General features: G+C 37.5%; 1 protein-coding gene across 1 annotated transcript in view; it reads right to left on the bottom strand.

Moving 5' to 3' along the window:
• Pli (E3 ubiquitin-protein ligase pellino) overlaps positions 1–17568 on the bottom strand; it is a 45223-nt gene that overhangs the window by 26113 nt on the left and 1542 nt on the right. The gene's annotated exons all lie outside the window — the stretch shown is intronic.

Here is a 17568-nt window from a genome sequence, read left to right as displayed (position 1 = left end):
ATTGGACGTCCTGTGGCTGAAATGATGACGATGATGACACAGTAGAACTAATTACCTTGAGAGCGCCTTTCATCAATAAACCTCCGTTCAAAATTCAAGTAGGCGCTGCCTAATTTTCTACCCATACAGTATCAAAATAATTGCCCATTCTTCTTGCAATTCAATGGAATTAATGTGTGCTCAATACGTGCTATGTCATTTGCTGTTTATTACTTGTATATTCTTTGTCCATTCACAAAGCATTTATATGTTAACTCTCCAGCCCACGCCGCTGTGAAATGAAACATCCTTCGTATGAACGTGGCCCAGTTGTTTATGTATTGTTCTTATACAAAAGTATACAAAGCATTATTCGCTCTCGTGGTAAAGCCTTTACAGTTTTTATGCGAGTATAATTGAAGCCAGTAAAGTGCAATGTTCGTAATTTTTTATTCAGATAATATGTAGTTAATTAGGTGCTGGATACTTATTTTACTGGAATATTTACAATATCGGAAAAAATACATATATGGTAGGTTTTATAGGTAAAGTATACAACGACGTCCCATGGCTGAAATGATGATGATGATGTTGTAACATAAAATACATTTTGATTAAAACTAAATTGATTACACGGCCAGATATTAAATTGATGAAAATAATGTAATCCTACTAATAATTTTATAAATGCGAAAGTTTGTTTACTAGCTGACCCGGCGAACTCTGTTCCGCCTTAATTAAAGGCAGGTAAATAAGCAAATCTTTCCTTATTTGCTCACCGTTTAGACCTACCCTGGACACCTACGACACCTACGACAAACATTTTAACACCAAAATCAGCTCAATCGGCCCAACCGTTCTCGAGTTTTAATCAGACTAACGAACATCAATTCATTTTTATTTATACAGGGTGACAGGTAAAGCGATACATTCCTTGATAGGGGTTAAAGTAGAGCTTATTTGCAGTCATTTAAGTCATATGACACCATGTCCGAAACTTGTTCATTTCCAAGTTATTCAAGATTTAAGTATTTTTTAAAAAATCTCCAGTTTTTATGTTAAAATGTACCCTTGTAATGAAGAATACTGAATAATGTTAACTTTTTTGTTGTATTCGTATAGCTAAATAATAAGATTGATATTTTAAATTAAAATTTGCAAGAAAGAATCGTCATTACTCAAGTAAAAGCTAAAAAACCATGTATCATTTTGCAAAAAAAATATGTTTTAGGTAATTAAACGAAGAATTTCCAAGAAAAAATGTATGGAATGTTGTGTACAAATTACAGAATTTAGTTCCTTGATTCATTAGCTATTCAAAAAGGTACAGGTGTTTAACAAACACTACATAATTATTTTTTTATTTGAATTTAAACGTCTAGTAAGATACATTCATAAAAAGTTTAATAAATAAAAAAGTCACACTAACAACTATTCTTGGGTCTCAATAAATGAAAAACTTAGTATTTTAATAATAATTGTATCACGTAATTTTATCTAGGTACATTATTTTAAGTCCTGCTAAAACTGTGAGCCCCGTCTTCTAATACAAGCTCGTAGTCTGTTTCTCACTTTTGTTTTTGTGACTCTTGTTGTCAAACTGCTGAATATCTTGAGCTGCCCTCTGAATGCGCTCACGAAGCTCTTGCTCGTTGTTTACGGGGGTTACATACAAGAGATACTTCATGTGACCCCATAAATAAAAATCGCAAGGGGTTAGATCCGGACTTCTGGCTGGCCAAGGAATGGGTCCACCGCGCCCAATCCAACGAAGTGGATATTGTTGATCCATCCATTGGCGTACACTGAGCCGAAAGTGTGCTGTGTGTGAAAGCTTCGTGAGCGCATTCAGAGGGCAGCTTAAGATATTCAGCAAAGTTTGACAACAAGAGTCACAAAAACAGAAGTGAGAAACAGACTACGAGCTTGTATTAGAAGACGGGGCTCACAGTTTGAGCAGGACTTAAAATAATGTACCTAGATAAAATTACGTGATACAATTATTATTAAAATACTAAGTTTTTCATTTATTGAGACCCAAGAATAGTTGTTAGTGTGACTTTTTTATTTATTAAACTTTTTATGAATGTATCTTACTAGACGTTTAAATTCAAATAAAAAAATAATTATGTAGTGTTTGTTAAACACCTGTACCTTTTTGAATAGCTAATGAATCAAGGAACTAAATTCTGTAATTTGTACACAACATTCCATACATTTTTTCTTGGAAATTCTTCGTTTAATTACCTAAAACATATTTTTTTTACAAAATGATACTTGGTTTTTTAGCTTTTACTTGAGTAATGACGATTCTTTCTTGCAAATTTTAATTTAAAATGTCAATCTTATTATTTAGCTATACGAATACAGCAAAAAAGTTAACATTATTCCGTATTCTTCATTACAAGGGTACATTTTAACATAAAAACTGGAGATTTTTAAAAAAATACTCAAAACTTGAATAACTTGGAAATAAACAAGTTTCGGACATGGTGTCATATGACTTAAATGACTGCAAATAAGCTCTACTTTAACCCCTATCAAGGAATGTATCGCTTTTCCTGTCACCCTGTATAGATAGATAGATAACCCAGATTAACATATAGGCTATAATTTATGACGATATGTGATGTGACAAACTTCACGCGGGTGAAGCTGCGGGCAAAGCTAGTACAAATATAAACAATCAGAAATGCTGGAAAAACCAGTCCATGAAAATTTTCCTGTATCCGATCGGTATTACCAAAAGATTAAACTACCAGATAGGAGATAAGCAACAGACTTACAATCTAATAAATATTAACTAGGTTACTACATATTTACGATTGGTCAATCACAAGTATATTGGAGCATTATCAGCTATTGTTTGTATCTTTATCGAAGAAGACAGTGACGATACCATCGGGTTTAAGCTATGTAATAATACCGTATTTTCCAAAAGGAAATCTACATATCAATAGCGCATGCACGTGGCATATTTTGTAGGTTGATGTGCCTGTACTATGTACTGTAACAACTGTTGATTGTACTAACTTTCAATATCATTAGTACTTTCCATATAGCATATCGATAAATTGTATTCGAGATAATGACAGTCTATCGATAAGTATCGTACAGTTAAGCAACATTTTTTTTAAAGTTTCGTATTACCTACACAAAAAGGTATTGTCTTCAAAACTTTATTCATGAATCTGTTTTATTATCTTTTGTCTCTTACAAAGGACTGCCTGTATTACTTTAATTAAAGCGGGCGCTTTCCGTAGAGTTGAAAAGATTTATTTTTAAACAACTGAAAGTGGAATTGTAATGGTTTCGGAGTAGGTTTCCGGTGAGAGATCCCTTGGGGATAATTTCGAGTTATTTGGTTAAAGTACGGGTCCCCGAGGTGTGGGGGCCACCCCCGGCTAGACGGTTCATCGGACCCTGGATACGGCACGGGCCGGGATCTCGTAGAGGTTATTATTTTAAGTCTAGACCAGAGATTCCCAAAGTTATATTCTCGTAGATCACTTGATTTTACTATTATCGGTGGACCAACCTCAGGCATTTTTGGCATTTTTATTTTGCCATTTTCCCAAAAACACTGAAGAATTCGTATTTTATTTTGTTCCTTTTAACCACGAGTAACTTCTGCTTATCTGCTTACATCAGTAAAGCCATAATAAATTATCAACCTTTTTGTTCTTTACTATTAAAGCCAGAATAATTTTCGTAGACTCCACTTGCAACTTGTGCACCCCCATTTTTTATACACCACCGTCTCCTGCGGACCCTTGGGTTCCACCCACCTGGATCATTTTGGGAATCACTGGTCTAGACGAATGAGATCACAGTTAATCTAAATGCTCGAAGTCGACTGATGGAGGGTTCGGAAGATTAGCATAAGAATCGTCGTCATTCGATTGATCGAACACCTGCAGGCACTCGAATATTTCTGATTATTCGATATTAAAATTCATTCCATCTCGAGTGGTAAGTTTTTGTATAAATTATTCAAATAAAAAATCTTTAGGAAAACGATAGTTTTACCTCTTTGCTTTATGCTTGACTTTTGAAATCTACCATCCCATTTTCCGAAAAACCATTTAGAATTTCCAAAGTCGCGCAATCATTGATAACTACTGTCACGTATAATCGCACAAGGTTATAATCTGCTACAATTGAATAGATAGATGTTACTTAATTTAAAGTTAAAATAATTAGACGATAAAATACTATAGTTAGTTATTATGTAAACCAGTGGTTCTTAACCGGTGGTCCGCGGTCCACTGGTGGTCCCTGGAGGCATTCCTAGTGGTCCACGAAGACATCATAATAAACAAGTGACGTGACGTGATGAGTCGAGCCAACACAACGCAAACGGCGCACAGTGGGCGAGAAAAAAAAGTGGTCCCTGGCAAGACATGGTAAAATGGTCCCTCGTGACTTAAAGATTAAGAACCACTTTTGTAAACCAACAGACCTTTTCCCACAGATTACCTCAATACTATTGATCGGGCTTAGATAAAATATTAACAGTATCGTAGTTCTTTGAGCGGCATTTGCATGTCCTTAGCCAATGCTTACTCGCATTAAATATTGACATCGTAATAGATAATGCCTGAGCCAGTTCACCTTCACCGCCTTTCTTTTTATGGCGTCCAATAGAGCACTTACTGATCAAGCGATCACGTACGCTTTGGATAGTTCAGTGTTTTCTCTAGAGAGGCAATCACCTTGCTAGGTAGTACGGGTGTTTTACTTGTTTTCTGAAAATATGTATTTTAATCTTATCACTTTTCCAAATCATTTGTCTATTCCCCAACATTTTTAATTTTTTCACAATGGTTAACTGTTTACTACAGAGAATAAGATCTTCTAACTATCCTTTAATTAAAGTCATGGACGCTGAACAAATACTTAGTAGGTACCTAATAACGAATAGCCCAAAACTTGAAAAACTGCTAAGCATGGCATAATGCGCCATAATCATTTTCATTATGTTGTCAAGACTAACGAGTAACGACACAGCTCGCCTGCAGCGCATTTTTTGGTAACGACGAAATAATGTCGTAAATACGTATTACTGACTTCTATAATGATATAATGTATTCATGGCACGAAGCCTATTATAACAGGACCGTTAGGCAGATGCATTTGACCTCCTTGCGGCTCAATTAGCCGCCAACACTCCGCTGACTTCCAGGTTACTGTAATGGCATTAACTCTGACAGTTTTTAACAACAAAAGAGTGAGCTGATGGCAGTGAGACTACGTGCAATAATGTCCTTGTTAGATAAACAGAGTTTTATAACACTAGTTCGCTTGCAATTTTGTTTGCAGATCGAGATACGAGGTGTTTCCCCCAGCTCCATGATTTTTTATTTGATTTGGTTCCAGACAAAGACTGAATAACTACATGGCCGCATGGTTGACTGCTTTAGTTTCAATTTAGGGAGAAAATGTTCATTGAATAGTTCAAGAAAAGCATTCTACAGCAAAAAGACTATTCATTATTTTTAGTAAACTCTAAAAAAGCAACTTTACACTCGCATGTCCAGACGATCCATTGGACGCAAACGACGCAATTCGGCGCCTCGGGGACTGCAAATTGGGACATCTCCAGAACATTCTCCGGAGTAACGACTGGCCGTTCCTTTTCAACCGACTTCAAAAAAAGGAGGAGGTTCTCAATTCGACCCGTATGTTTTTTTTTTTTTTCAATCATGGTATACCTACATAAATATTAATAATTCGTCCTAATAAATAAGTAGGTAATTAGTAATTATTATTCTGCTTTTTAGTGTAGGTTTTTGGAGTCGGTTTTATTTTTTTTTATAAAATTTAACTTATTTCAAAATGTCCGCGAATTGGTGTGCGAATGCCGCCATCTTGGACGGGCCTTTGTTAGACGGACAATGGCTGCGAAGATTGGGAATTGGCCGTCAAGAACATGCGTGAACACACACACAAACAATCGGCCCCTCATTACCGTAATGCATGTGTAAAATTCTAATGGCCTTCATGTAGGTGTTTTATTGTCGCTTCTACCTACGAGTTTTTTACGCATTCTAATGCTGCATAGAACCTCCACCGTGGTTATTATAATCTTACAACATGAATCACATAGAGACTCCCTATAGGAAAGCTATCTTAGCCTCCATTAGATAGATAGAACCATAGTTAAGATTACATTTAAAGATAATGTTTTCCTAAAACTTATTACATACATACTTATTTTTCTATCACGGATACAGAAAAACACTATTAGACACGGATGACAGCACATCAAGGTAAATTCTGTAGCATCTTGCGTCGTTGTAATAGGTGTTATATTGCAACAAAAATACATTACCGTAAAAGCAATTAGGTGTAAACAATATAATCTGATTAATGGAATTTACAGTCATGAAAGTAATGTTATTGTTTCCCTTAATAGGCACTGTATTTTCCCGGTTATTTTTACTGCTGTGTTTACCCCAGTTCCAATTATTTCAGTATAATACCTAGACAAATTATTTGGCATTGACCTAGAAGGTATTCTAGTAAAATTCATACTATGATTATACAGTCGACAGCCCATCATCATCCACCAACGAATTTCCCAACGGATTTTTAGATTGAAAATTGATTGGGGAAGTTTGTTGACTAGTAATGAGTCGACACCACTAGACGAGAAACGATTGTACCTTGTCTATCTATGATAGAGAATAAATAATAATAGCCTTAGATTTAGTATTCACAGTCGCCAGTCTTGGGACGATATTGTTCTCTACAAGGAACAAGCGAAGTCGTGCGATATCGGACGACTTATCCCGACAATTCTGGTAAGTATCGTCAATTTCTACAAAATAGACTAAATTGACCACGTAAAAGGACGTCTGCTGTTTCGTGTCTCGTCTATGTCTAGCGACACATACGTGTACCTATGTAGTATTAGATATGAATCCAAGACTTACGCCCGTATTCACAAACATTACTATGAGGTCTCACATTGCGCGTGGATGCACAAGTTGACGTAACGAACCAATCGCAGAGCTCTATTCAACGCTGTGTGTTCGATTTGCAACGTGTACCTACGTGTAATTAGATAGACGCCCAATGAAACCAAGACTTGAAAACTTTAATACTTTCTTTCATCCGCCTTTTCAACGTTCTACTTAGCTCTACATGCCAAAACCGTTAGTAAAGCATCCAGTATAGTACAAAACTTTGTTACTTAGTTATTAGTCGAAATACGGTTTACCTACTCATTCATAACAACTAGAGCAAGTAACTGGCAATCCCTGACTTTTTGTAACGTGATAAAGTTAAAGTTATTGCCACGATAGTAGAAAAATGTGTAGCATGCAGTATAGTAATTGGGTTACGTTGCTGTACAAGAAGTATTTCCAGCAAAATTATTTTAGCGGTTGCATTGGAATGCATCTGACTTTATGGTCTGAAAGCAGCATTGAATGATGAAGTAATTACTTAATTGAAAACATTTCCTTGAAACGTTTGTTTATTTCGTTATCACGCATTAAAACCCTTCCTCTATGTTTAAAATCTTGGTTTGAGTCTTGGTATGAAGATACGTTTGAAAAGGACATATAATAACTTTTATCGCACGAAAATTTAAGGAGGTGAAAGTTATACAGAGGCATCCCATTTCTCAAATTAAGGATATGAAGATCCATATTTATGTCCAGGTAAGAAATATAGTGAGTGACTGACCACAATCCACATGAATCATGAACCACCACGTCGAGATGAAGTATTAAAGATGGGTTCTTTCGTACCCAACTCTATGTAGGTATATTGTCCCTTAAAAAGTACCGGGACCTTCGAGGGTCGTTTACAAACCTTCACAAACAGGTACTAGGCACATTGTAAATGGAAGGATTCTTAAAGAAGACCTTGCTCCATTACCGTTGTGTACATTAACATAATCCTACCCTTTGAGGGCCGAGTCCCTATTGCTATTCTTATTATTCTACCTTTGATGTCCCAAGAAACGTCCGGGGACATCGCCTTTAATACAGGCAAATAGAGAAAAACTTGTCTGAATTGTAGTTTCGAAAGGTTCTAAAACTCAGGTGCGTATTAGGTAAATCTTGCTTTATTTTGTGGTTTAGGTACGTTGTTAGAATAAAATTAATTATACGATCTTAGCATTAGTTTCTTCTTCATTGAAAAGGGTCGGGTGGTACTCGATAGGTGAAACTCAACAATGAGGAAGACTTTATATGTAGAGGAAGGAAATTAACAAATTCTTCAAAACAGGTTTTTTTAAACGTCTAAATATCTTATGCCTATTTCTGTGTAAAAACACCTATTTTATGGTAAAGACGATTGAGGTCACAATGAGGTAAGTGGGCCGCCATTAAGAGATAATGAGCGAATTTCCATCTACGGGCAACCGCAACCGAATGGCAATCGAGTGGAGACTGCGCCCCGCACGATTATTCGATTTCCCTAATACTCGTATTCGCGGCTCGTTATAATGCTCGCTTTGTGTGGTATCCATCTTGAATGAGCGTGAGGGCTGTGAGCAAATAATAATAGCCTATTTGCATTCACCAGTTGGCGAGACCGTCTCAGACAGCAGGTAACTGGACTAACTGGACCTTACTGACCAGTGGCGCCAGCAAGAGATTGTAAATACGTCATTGAATGGATGATACCTGACATCCTTATCCTTATGTTATCCTTGATATCTTTAAGGAGTCAGACATGAGGACATTTGTAAAGTTGTGATAGCTAAAAATTACAGCTGAAAGCAAAAATCATTTCAGCTCGTCACAAAAAGACGTATCTACCAAAACGTAACTTTTAATCAGCAGTTAGATAGGTACTGACTACATCAGCTTCAATAGATGTTCGCAAACCATTTTAGAATAATGCTATCGCTTGAAATAGGGACGACCTTGTCATTGACAACATGCAAACTACTAACAAAACATTACAAGACAAGAATCTAATCTAATTTGTTTTTTATGGTAAAACCAGTTGCCTTGAAATGAACCTTCAAAATCTTGAGCCTTTTAGCCTGATTTTCACGGTAACTTAGAGCAGCGGTGCCCGAATGGTGGTCCGCGGAACCATGGGGTTCCGTGGAAAGGCCGCAAGGGTTCCGTAAAAAATATTATCCCACGTTTCGTGACCGACGTTGTTCGCTCGCACCGACTTGTTTACGCACAAGGGAGGGGCAGGGCGTGCGGGCGGAGTAGCACGGGGGTTCCGCTAGGAAAAGTATAATCAATTAGGGTTCCTTGGCAAAAAAAAAATTGGGAAACCCTGACTTAGAGAATAATCTAGTTGAACCGTGTTAATATTAAAATCGGTTACTAACTTAACTGTGTTTGTTGGGGTTGACAGCCCTACTTGGCACGAACCCAGTTCAGCCGCGAGAACAATTTTCATTAAAACGTCCCAGCAGCAAGCTAAATATACAAATTGTTGATAACAATAACAATGCGTGTCCAAAATTAAAAGCATTTTGTTCATGTTATTTATAGAAATAGCAGCGATCAATTATCAAATTAACCTTTATTTAATCTACTAATATTAGAATGGAAGAAGTTGTAGACACCCTTAATTCTTATTGCTGACATAATAGTTGTTAAGAGTTAAGTATTATGTAGGTACTAGTATTTTTATGAAATGCAACACCATTTTGCTATGAGATGCAGTCATGCAGTAGGGGAGACCTAGGAGAGTTGTGACAGAGGTGAGTTGTGACAAGGACGATTTCTCCTTACTTCATATAGTTAGGAAGCTGGTAAAAACGCTTGTTTGTCGCTTTTAAGACGCTCTTCTTGACTAAGTACCTGCGGGCGGCGCAAGAGGCACGGTTACGTAAATATGACGCCTGTGTGCAAAAAAATGCGAAAAGTAAGTTTTTCTTCAAAATTTTATTTCAATTTATATCATGTTTTAGTATATGTGCACTTTTATGTTATTTTTTCTCAAGTTGCATGGTTATTCAGGTCTCAAAATGTAGCACTTATCTTTTGTGTGCACATCGTGTTTAGAAAATAAAAATTATTATTCGAACCAAGTCGTCATTTTAAACACCTAGGAGAGTTGTGACAGGCTGTCACAACTCTCCTAGCTTACTTAATTTTTCTGATGGGCCATTTCCACGATGTTTTTAGATGTTTTTTGTGTGTTAGTAGGTTCATAAGTTGTATAATTGGATGCTGTTACTTTTTTGATTCAGAATGCCTAATAAAAACACATGAAAGCCATATAGAGGAACTGCTTGCTAGAGTCGAAATCTAGGACCTGGCGTATGAAGTTATTAGGTTAAAGGGTTAAAGTTTAAGATAAAATATGCTGCGACCTCTTACAATCTAAACTTGTCAAGATATATTAAGAAGAAAGAGGCTTATCAAGTAAACCCAAAAAGCGAAGCTCCGTCTATGGATTATACCACCACGACTATTTTATTTTTATAGAAGAGAAAGAAAATACAATATTAAGTGACTAGAGTAAAGAAGTACTTAGCTAAAATATATAATAAAAAAAAAACCAGTACTTAGGAGAAAAATGAAAGCTGGAGAAATGTGGCTCAATCTGTGTAACGACATCCTATAACTATTTGTTTTAATTGGTACTAAAGGATGATTAAAGTACTTTTTTGCTAAAAAAATCATATTTGATTGAGTATTATGGTATTTTTATATGTAATAGATGAAATACAATGCTGTCACAACTCACCTCGGTACCTGTCACAACTTACCTCGGTGCTAGGAGAGTTGTGACAGAGGAAGTGGTCTAAGATTTTGGTGATTTTCTTAGAAACCCTAATACTTTAGTTAACTTTGGTGATTGTTTTGAAAACAGAAGGAACGGCGCTACATTAATTTGTATGATTCATAGCTGTGGAATGTTTTTTGAGCGAGATATGGCCCTTAAAGTAAAAATTGTCACAACTCTCCTAGGTCTCCCCTATGCAAACTACTCCAGTACAAACATGGCTTGTAAATACTTTCGCTAGTAAATCCGATCGCCAGGGGCCGATTCTGGTGTAATTTCTGCACCATAGAATAGAGCAAAATTTCGGATTCGTTCTTTTCGCTAACTAGTCTGACCAGCGGGAAGTGTAGGCTAAATCCTTCATTTGCGTCTGGTAAATTAGAGAAATCGACGTATTGTAATGAAGTCTAAATGACGATGACTTATTTCAAGTAAAAAAAACCAAGTAAACATAGCGCTGTAGAATTCGAATTATTTCGAAGACTAATAGTCGGTTTACGCGTTGCTCTTTCCTACGTGATTTAGAATTTTAATTGTTGAAATAGCGCTCTCTCTGAAATTAAAAATGCCCAAATTAAAAAAAAAGACTAATAGTCGAATAAATTCAACAGCTACCCATCAAGACGTGTAACTTGATTTGTATTCAAGAAAATTAGGAATTCCACTATTTTCCTATTTCTAAATTAACTCTATTTATAGCCCAAGAATCGACCCCCTGGCCAACAGCCAGGACCGCACTCTCAACCTATTAGTGCGGACATTTTAGGAATGCAGCCTAGATATTCGGAATTACAGCCGTAACTTACTGTACGGTAAACAGAACCATTTTTGTTACACGGATGTTTGTCATTTTAACATGGGAATGTATTATTTCGAGATAAGTGAGACTGTATTTTTCATTTTCTTTTTGCGTTACAATCATTTTTCCAAAAAGTATCTAATTTATTTGTATCGTATTTTGCTTTGAACTTAAAGTTGTCGACCGTTTCATGTAACCAACGAAACATCGGCGACATTTCTGTAAATTTTCAGTGAGCTCTTACGAAAAAAACAATACATTATTGGTGTAAGGTTGTACTTACTCCCTTTTATTTTGTAATAAATAAAAAAACTGGAGGGTGAGAATCTAATAAAAATGCCATAAAGACCGCAATGTTCAAACCTACATCTATGCAAACCATAAAAGCTCCAACATACAAACTATTAAAAAACACATTACCGCCGTGTGAATATTTAACGAGCTCAAGGGTACGGCATCAATATTAGATTGTCACTGAGATTTTTACGTGACACTTTAATAATAATAAACACAGACGTGAGCTAGTGTAGTGTAGCTCGGAACTTGTTTTACTACTCGCCTCCGAGCGAAAGCTAACAGACTAGTAACTACACTCTCGTTTATGCCTCAAGATCAAGATTGAATACCTTAGTGAAGTTTTTTTATAAAAAAAGAAGCATAAAACCAGCATTGTTAATTTCTCGCGACAAAAACAAAACACAACCGCGAAAGCGACTTCAAAGACGATCGAGCAGCCTTAATTGTAATTAACGGTGATTAATGGAAATAAAATAGCAATCGGAGTCATAATTTTTATAAGAAGTCTAAAAACTAAACTTCAGCCACTATTGTTTAAGTACGAGAAATTAAAAACTATCGATTAAAATAATTAGGTTAGGTACGGAGACGGAATTATTTTACAGGACAGAATCCGGGGGCAATTTCTAAGCGGATCCGTTAAGTTTCTGATGTCTAGCCCTAGACTCGAATATCCGGAATCTGCGAAAATTCCTTGAGTAGGGGTAAAGTAAAGAATGTAGGCTTATTTGTCTGATATGTATCTGATATGTCAGGGAGGATCGGGCTTCTGCATTGGAGACTTCCTGATGATGTAGTGGTTCGTACGGGCACCAGTACATCAGACTATACTTGTTGGAGTAGTTTGATGTGACATCATCAGTCAGACAGAACAAAACCGCGTGCCGGCTTAGGCCGACTTGCACCACCTAACTTTGACCGTAACTTTTACGATAACCGGTGTTTTTGTATGAAGTTTGACAGATTTTTGACGTTTGTCAAAGTTACAGTGATATTTTTTTTGCAGCGGTTGAAATGCTTTGCGCACCGTCACCACTGCCGGGGGACAGGGTGCCGTGTGTGTGTGGGACTCCCGGCGTCCTGAAAATGGCGCTGCTCCGTCCTGTAAAGAAAAACCTCCGCGGCGTTCCGTCATCGCCCGAGTGGTGGTGTCGCCAGCCTTAGACTTCCGCGACACCACCGGCAAAAGTTAAAGTATGATGGTGCAACCCAGCCATAGTGTATCGATTGCGGCGGGTGTTGCGCGCCGGTCGGCCCGGCGACGTCCTTGGCCCGCCGCAGCCGTCTCCGGCTTCGCCCCCCGTGACGTCACGGCCCACCCTCATTGCCATGCGGAGCGGGTCATCCGTGACGTCACGCGGATAACTGCACCGCTGACATTTCGCTAGACCACTTTCCATGAAAGTTTCATAGGCATTTTGCGGTCGGACTCTTTTAATTTTTAAAAGCTCGTCCCAAAGGTATTATACTATTGGTAGGTATACTATCTAGTATGTAGTTTATTCGGGATTCATAGTCATCATTAACATTCCAAAAGACAGAATAAAGGTATAAAGTTTCTTATCTGAAAGTATCAGGTCAATTCCTAAGTATTATTTAGTACTTGCAACACAACCACTTAATAAATTAATGTAGGCTATGATGATGATGAATAATCATGATGAGCCACATTTCACAATCGCCCTTATTCTTAATTGGATCAAGAGCTATCGAGATAACAAACTTGAGATTACTTATTCCCGATCTCAAATAATAATATGCTCGTATCGCAATATGAATGCTCCAATCATGCTCGTAAATTCCATTCGGTGCTTTAATAGCAGCGATTTCGTTTACAAAGAAGCAATCTACCTCCATTGAACACCAAGTTATCGGCGTTCATACTTCGCAGACGTACTTCATTGGGAGATCTAACTTTGCTCGTTCTAAATTACCAGTAAATTCTACCGTATCTTTTAAGGGCTAAAGCTTATTTGACAGCAATTCCTAGTTCATGGAGTAGAGTAGTAGTAGTAAATTATTAATACATAAAAAGTTCATAATTTTGAGCAGGAGCTCTACTATTTTGGCAAGTGGGTAGGTGTATATTTAACAGAAGAAATAGTGGTTTACATTTTAACATCTTGGACTCTTGGTAGAATGATCAAGTGCATAAATGAGGGTAAATGAAATAGATTTACATCGAACTGCATTTAGCTCAACTCCAACAAAACGTTTTAACATAAGTAGGTCAAACGTACAATATTATCTCAAATGCAATTAGAGTATCGCGACTCGCAAACGATAACAAATAACGCTTTCTGGTCAATGGGTCGGAATTCGTCCCAGATTGCGAAGGCGGTGCCCCATTCATCAACTAAGAGACGCCATCGCACACCATTCAAGTCAAATAATAAGTTCGCATATCTAACACTGGCCTACATCTAAAGTCAATAACCGAGGCCGAATGTAATGTAGGCACGTACTTCCGCTTGAGGAATTAAACGTTTAAATGGGCCCTAACTAATTAAAACGCAGTATCATAGCAAAACAAAGGAATTCGTGTTGATTTCGCAATGGCTATCGTGTGTTAACATACTGATAACTGATAAGTAGGATGCCCGATTGTGGAAGAAGACGCAAAAACGTAGACGATTGCGATTTTACAGACAGACATCAGACATCAAATTCTAAAAATGTGGTATCTTATGTAGCTGTAAATAGATGCCAGTTTGCAAATGGAATGTACAGTCTGATAGACTGTCGACTGAACAAAGATATAGGTTTGGAGAGTGCAAATGAATGAAGACCGTCAATGTCCGATTGTTTACTCAAACTCCTCGTGACGCAGCAAGCAATGCTAATGCCAGGTCGCCGGTTCCGCTGGGTTAATGTTATGAGTGAATAAATATTTATTTGTGTTTATGGCATCATTTAAGTGCAGTTGCGGGTTGCGGCAAGTGGCCGCGTAAGTGGTAACAATGAAAGCGTACAGGATGTGGAGCGGTGCGTCGACCGGCGACAACGAACTTTGCCGTCCCATAGGAATTAAGCCGCGCATTCATTAAACAATGTCCTGAAACTTGACGCGCAGTACCAGACAAAGGCACTCGATGTTACTCTGTCTGCTGCGTTGTTGTATACGCCCCATATCGTGTTATCCTCGATTAGAGGACTTAAGAGCGAGATTGCGTAGTGTTTTCTTCGAGACGATGCGTTATAATTGTCAATATTATTGAATTGCTGTGATACTAATGATTTATTGTAGTCTGATAATTTCATAAACAAACATCGTTAGTTTAAGTAGGTCTACAATACTATCAACAATATTTAATTAATTTTAATTTTAAAATTAATGCATTAATAGAATAGTGGGCAGCAACTTTTATGTCCATGATAAATGAGATATGTAATAATGTACTCGGTTTAATTAAGCTAATAGCTTAGTTATTAAAACAATGAATGGTAATATTTTAGAAATTATTTTAACGACTTTTCTCTGTGTAAAAAATAAAATCAGACGCCGTAGCCAGTCCACCAATGAATTTCTGGCGAATAATATTCTATGAATTTTTAAAAACATTCGTAATGTTAGCGAGTCTGCCCACTAGTGCCCACGCTAGTCTAAATAAGAAGCACGGAAATTGTATGAGACGGAAAATACGTTCAACGATGACGTTGTGTTTATTTACTTGGTGTTTAGAGGCAGGGTCGTTGTCTCCACGTGTCGATGCGGCAGGACTAGGGACCAACGCATTGTTCTCGCTCCGGGGGGCACTAACCCATGTGCGATTAGATACCGGGGACGAAGATACCAGACGCGTAAACAACGCCACATTGCGCACAATATCAACTTTAAACCTATAAACACACCCTCTCGAGCCGATAAAAGTGAACTGCGCGGAAATCGAATTACGTTAACGCATTTTCGGCCGGCGAATTTTCGACAGCCTGTCTGATATTTCCATTAGCGCGCGATCGTATAACGCGTTCTGGCACAAAACCAACGGTTTTCCTGAAAAATCTATGCTGACAAAATGTTTGTGGCCTAAAATAACATCTCAAACAAGATCAAACAAGAGACCATTAAGATATTTCGCAACCATCGACACAACCGTCATCAATCGCCTTCGCCACCTACTTGCAAACTGCAAGCTCATAGGCCACTGCCTTCTCACGCAGAAATCAATGTGCAATTGTCTGGAACTAGTTTTATCCTTATCCACGAGGGTTGGAAAGGATACAAATAACGCGTACATGACTGGGGCCGTACGGCCGAGCCCATATCTCTCCCGTCGCTTTTGTTTATTGTTTGTGTGTAACAGAGTATCGTCGAAACACTAGTTTAAACAGAAACCAGATAAGGGGACCCGAAGTGTGTTTGTCATGAAACAATTTCGACATGGGGATACATTCACGCTATCTCTGCTGTGTTGCAACTTGTTTAGTTCCCGTCGCTTGAAGGCTTACATCTTTCAGCTGCTACTCGTAAATAACAAACTAGCTCATTACGCAAGTTGGAAGCAAACACAAATTGAAGATCCTTTGGAAGTTAGGTTTACATTTCCGTAGCTAAAGGAATCTATGTGGGTCGAATTCAGACAGCCTATTCTGGGAACAGGAACTTAACTGACAATCTGGTAGATGTGTACGACACTGGAAGTTAATGGAGTTTGTACGAAGTTAAACTAAATACTCCTGACTCCTCAATTTCTCCGAGATCTTGGTACAAGTAAGTTCTGCCTGACTGACATAAACATATGGTCATTTCTGAATGCTGACGCATTCGATGAGCAAGTTGTATCTCGAAACAAAAAAATAGGACATAAATCCAGACGTTACATACAATAAATTCTGCGAATGGACACTGCATTGTGGTATGCTGTGTGCCAGTTCAAAGACTCGAGTGTCTCACTTGGAAAACCCATATTGCTGAAGCGGATGACGATTAAGAATAAAACGTGTTGGTCTCGTGTATTTTCTCACGTACACAGCAGTAGTTTCCCAAAACACGTTTTACATAATCTAATGCAAACCATGCTTGCTTAAGTGAAGCAGTAAATCGAACGCACAGCGTTAAATAGAGCCCTGTGATTGGTTAGTGTGTCACCCTGTGCGTCCACGCGCACTGTTAGACCTCATAGTAATGTTTGTGAATACGGGCGTAAGAAACAGAAAAAGAAACAAATTATTTCAAAAGTTACAAGTAAAGAACATGTTAACTTACGTTAAGTGCGGTTCTTTCAACCGAGTGGAAATAAAACAGACAAAAACTTTCCCATTTAATCGCTTTGTAGCCCAGAGAGCCAGAGACTTACAGCCTTACTTATAAAAATCAACTAATCAACGTCTAAGCAACTAATTAACTAATGACTCGTTAACTTCTTAATCAGTAATTAAATATTTCTCACTTATAAACACTGCTTAAGCGTCACTTAACTAATCAACTGTTAATTAGAGTTTTTCTTTTTTAAATCCACCTGAACCGAACTTCAGACCAGTTCTAATGCCAAAATGCCGAAAGCCAATGCTAAAATTAAGAATAATAAACGTCAAAGTTATGTCAAATGAAACGCTGTCTGTCAGTCAACTGTCAAGTCTACAAAAACAAACAAAAGTACTGTAGCGACTATGTCCCACATACGCCATATTAAAATTATGTACCAATTATAATAATATACACTAGATAATTGTAATACTTCTTGTACAAACTTAAGATGTAAATGCTTTGTTAGTTTTTAGCGCAATTTTAAGGCATGGTAATTTTAGTTTCTCACGCACATGCACCCTTA

This window comes from Ostrinia furnacalis, unplaced genomic scaffold (genome assembly GCF_004193835.3).
Source record: "Ostrinia furnacalis isolate ACB-3 unplaced genomic scaffold, ASM419383v2 OfSCF1653, whole genome shotgun sequence".
Lineage (NCBI taxonomy): Eukaryota > Metazoa > Arthropoda > Insecta > Lepidoptera > Crambidae > Ostrinia > Ostrinia furnacalis.
This window is presented reverse-complemented; position numbering and strand designations above follow the sequence as displayed.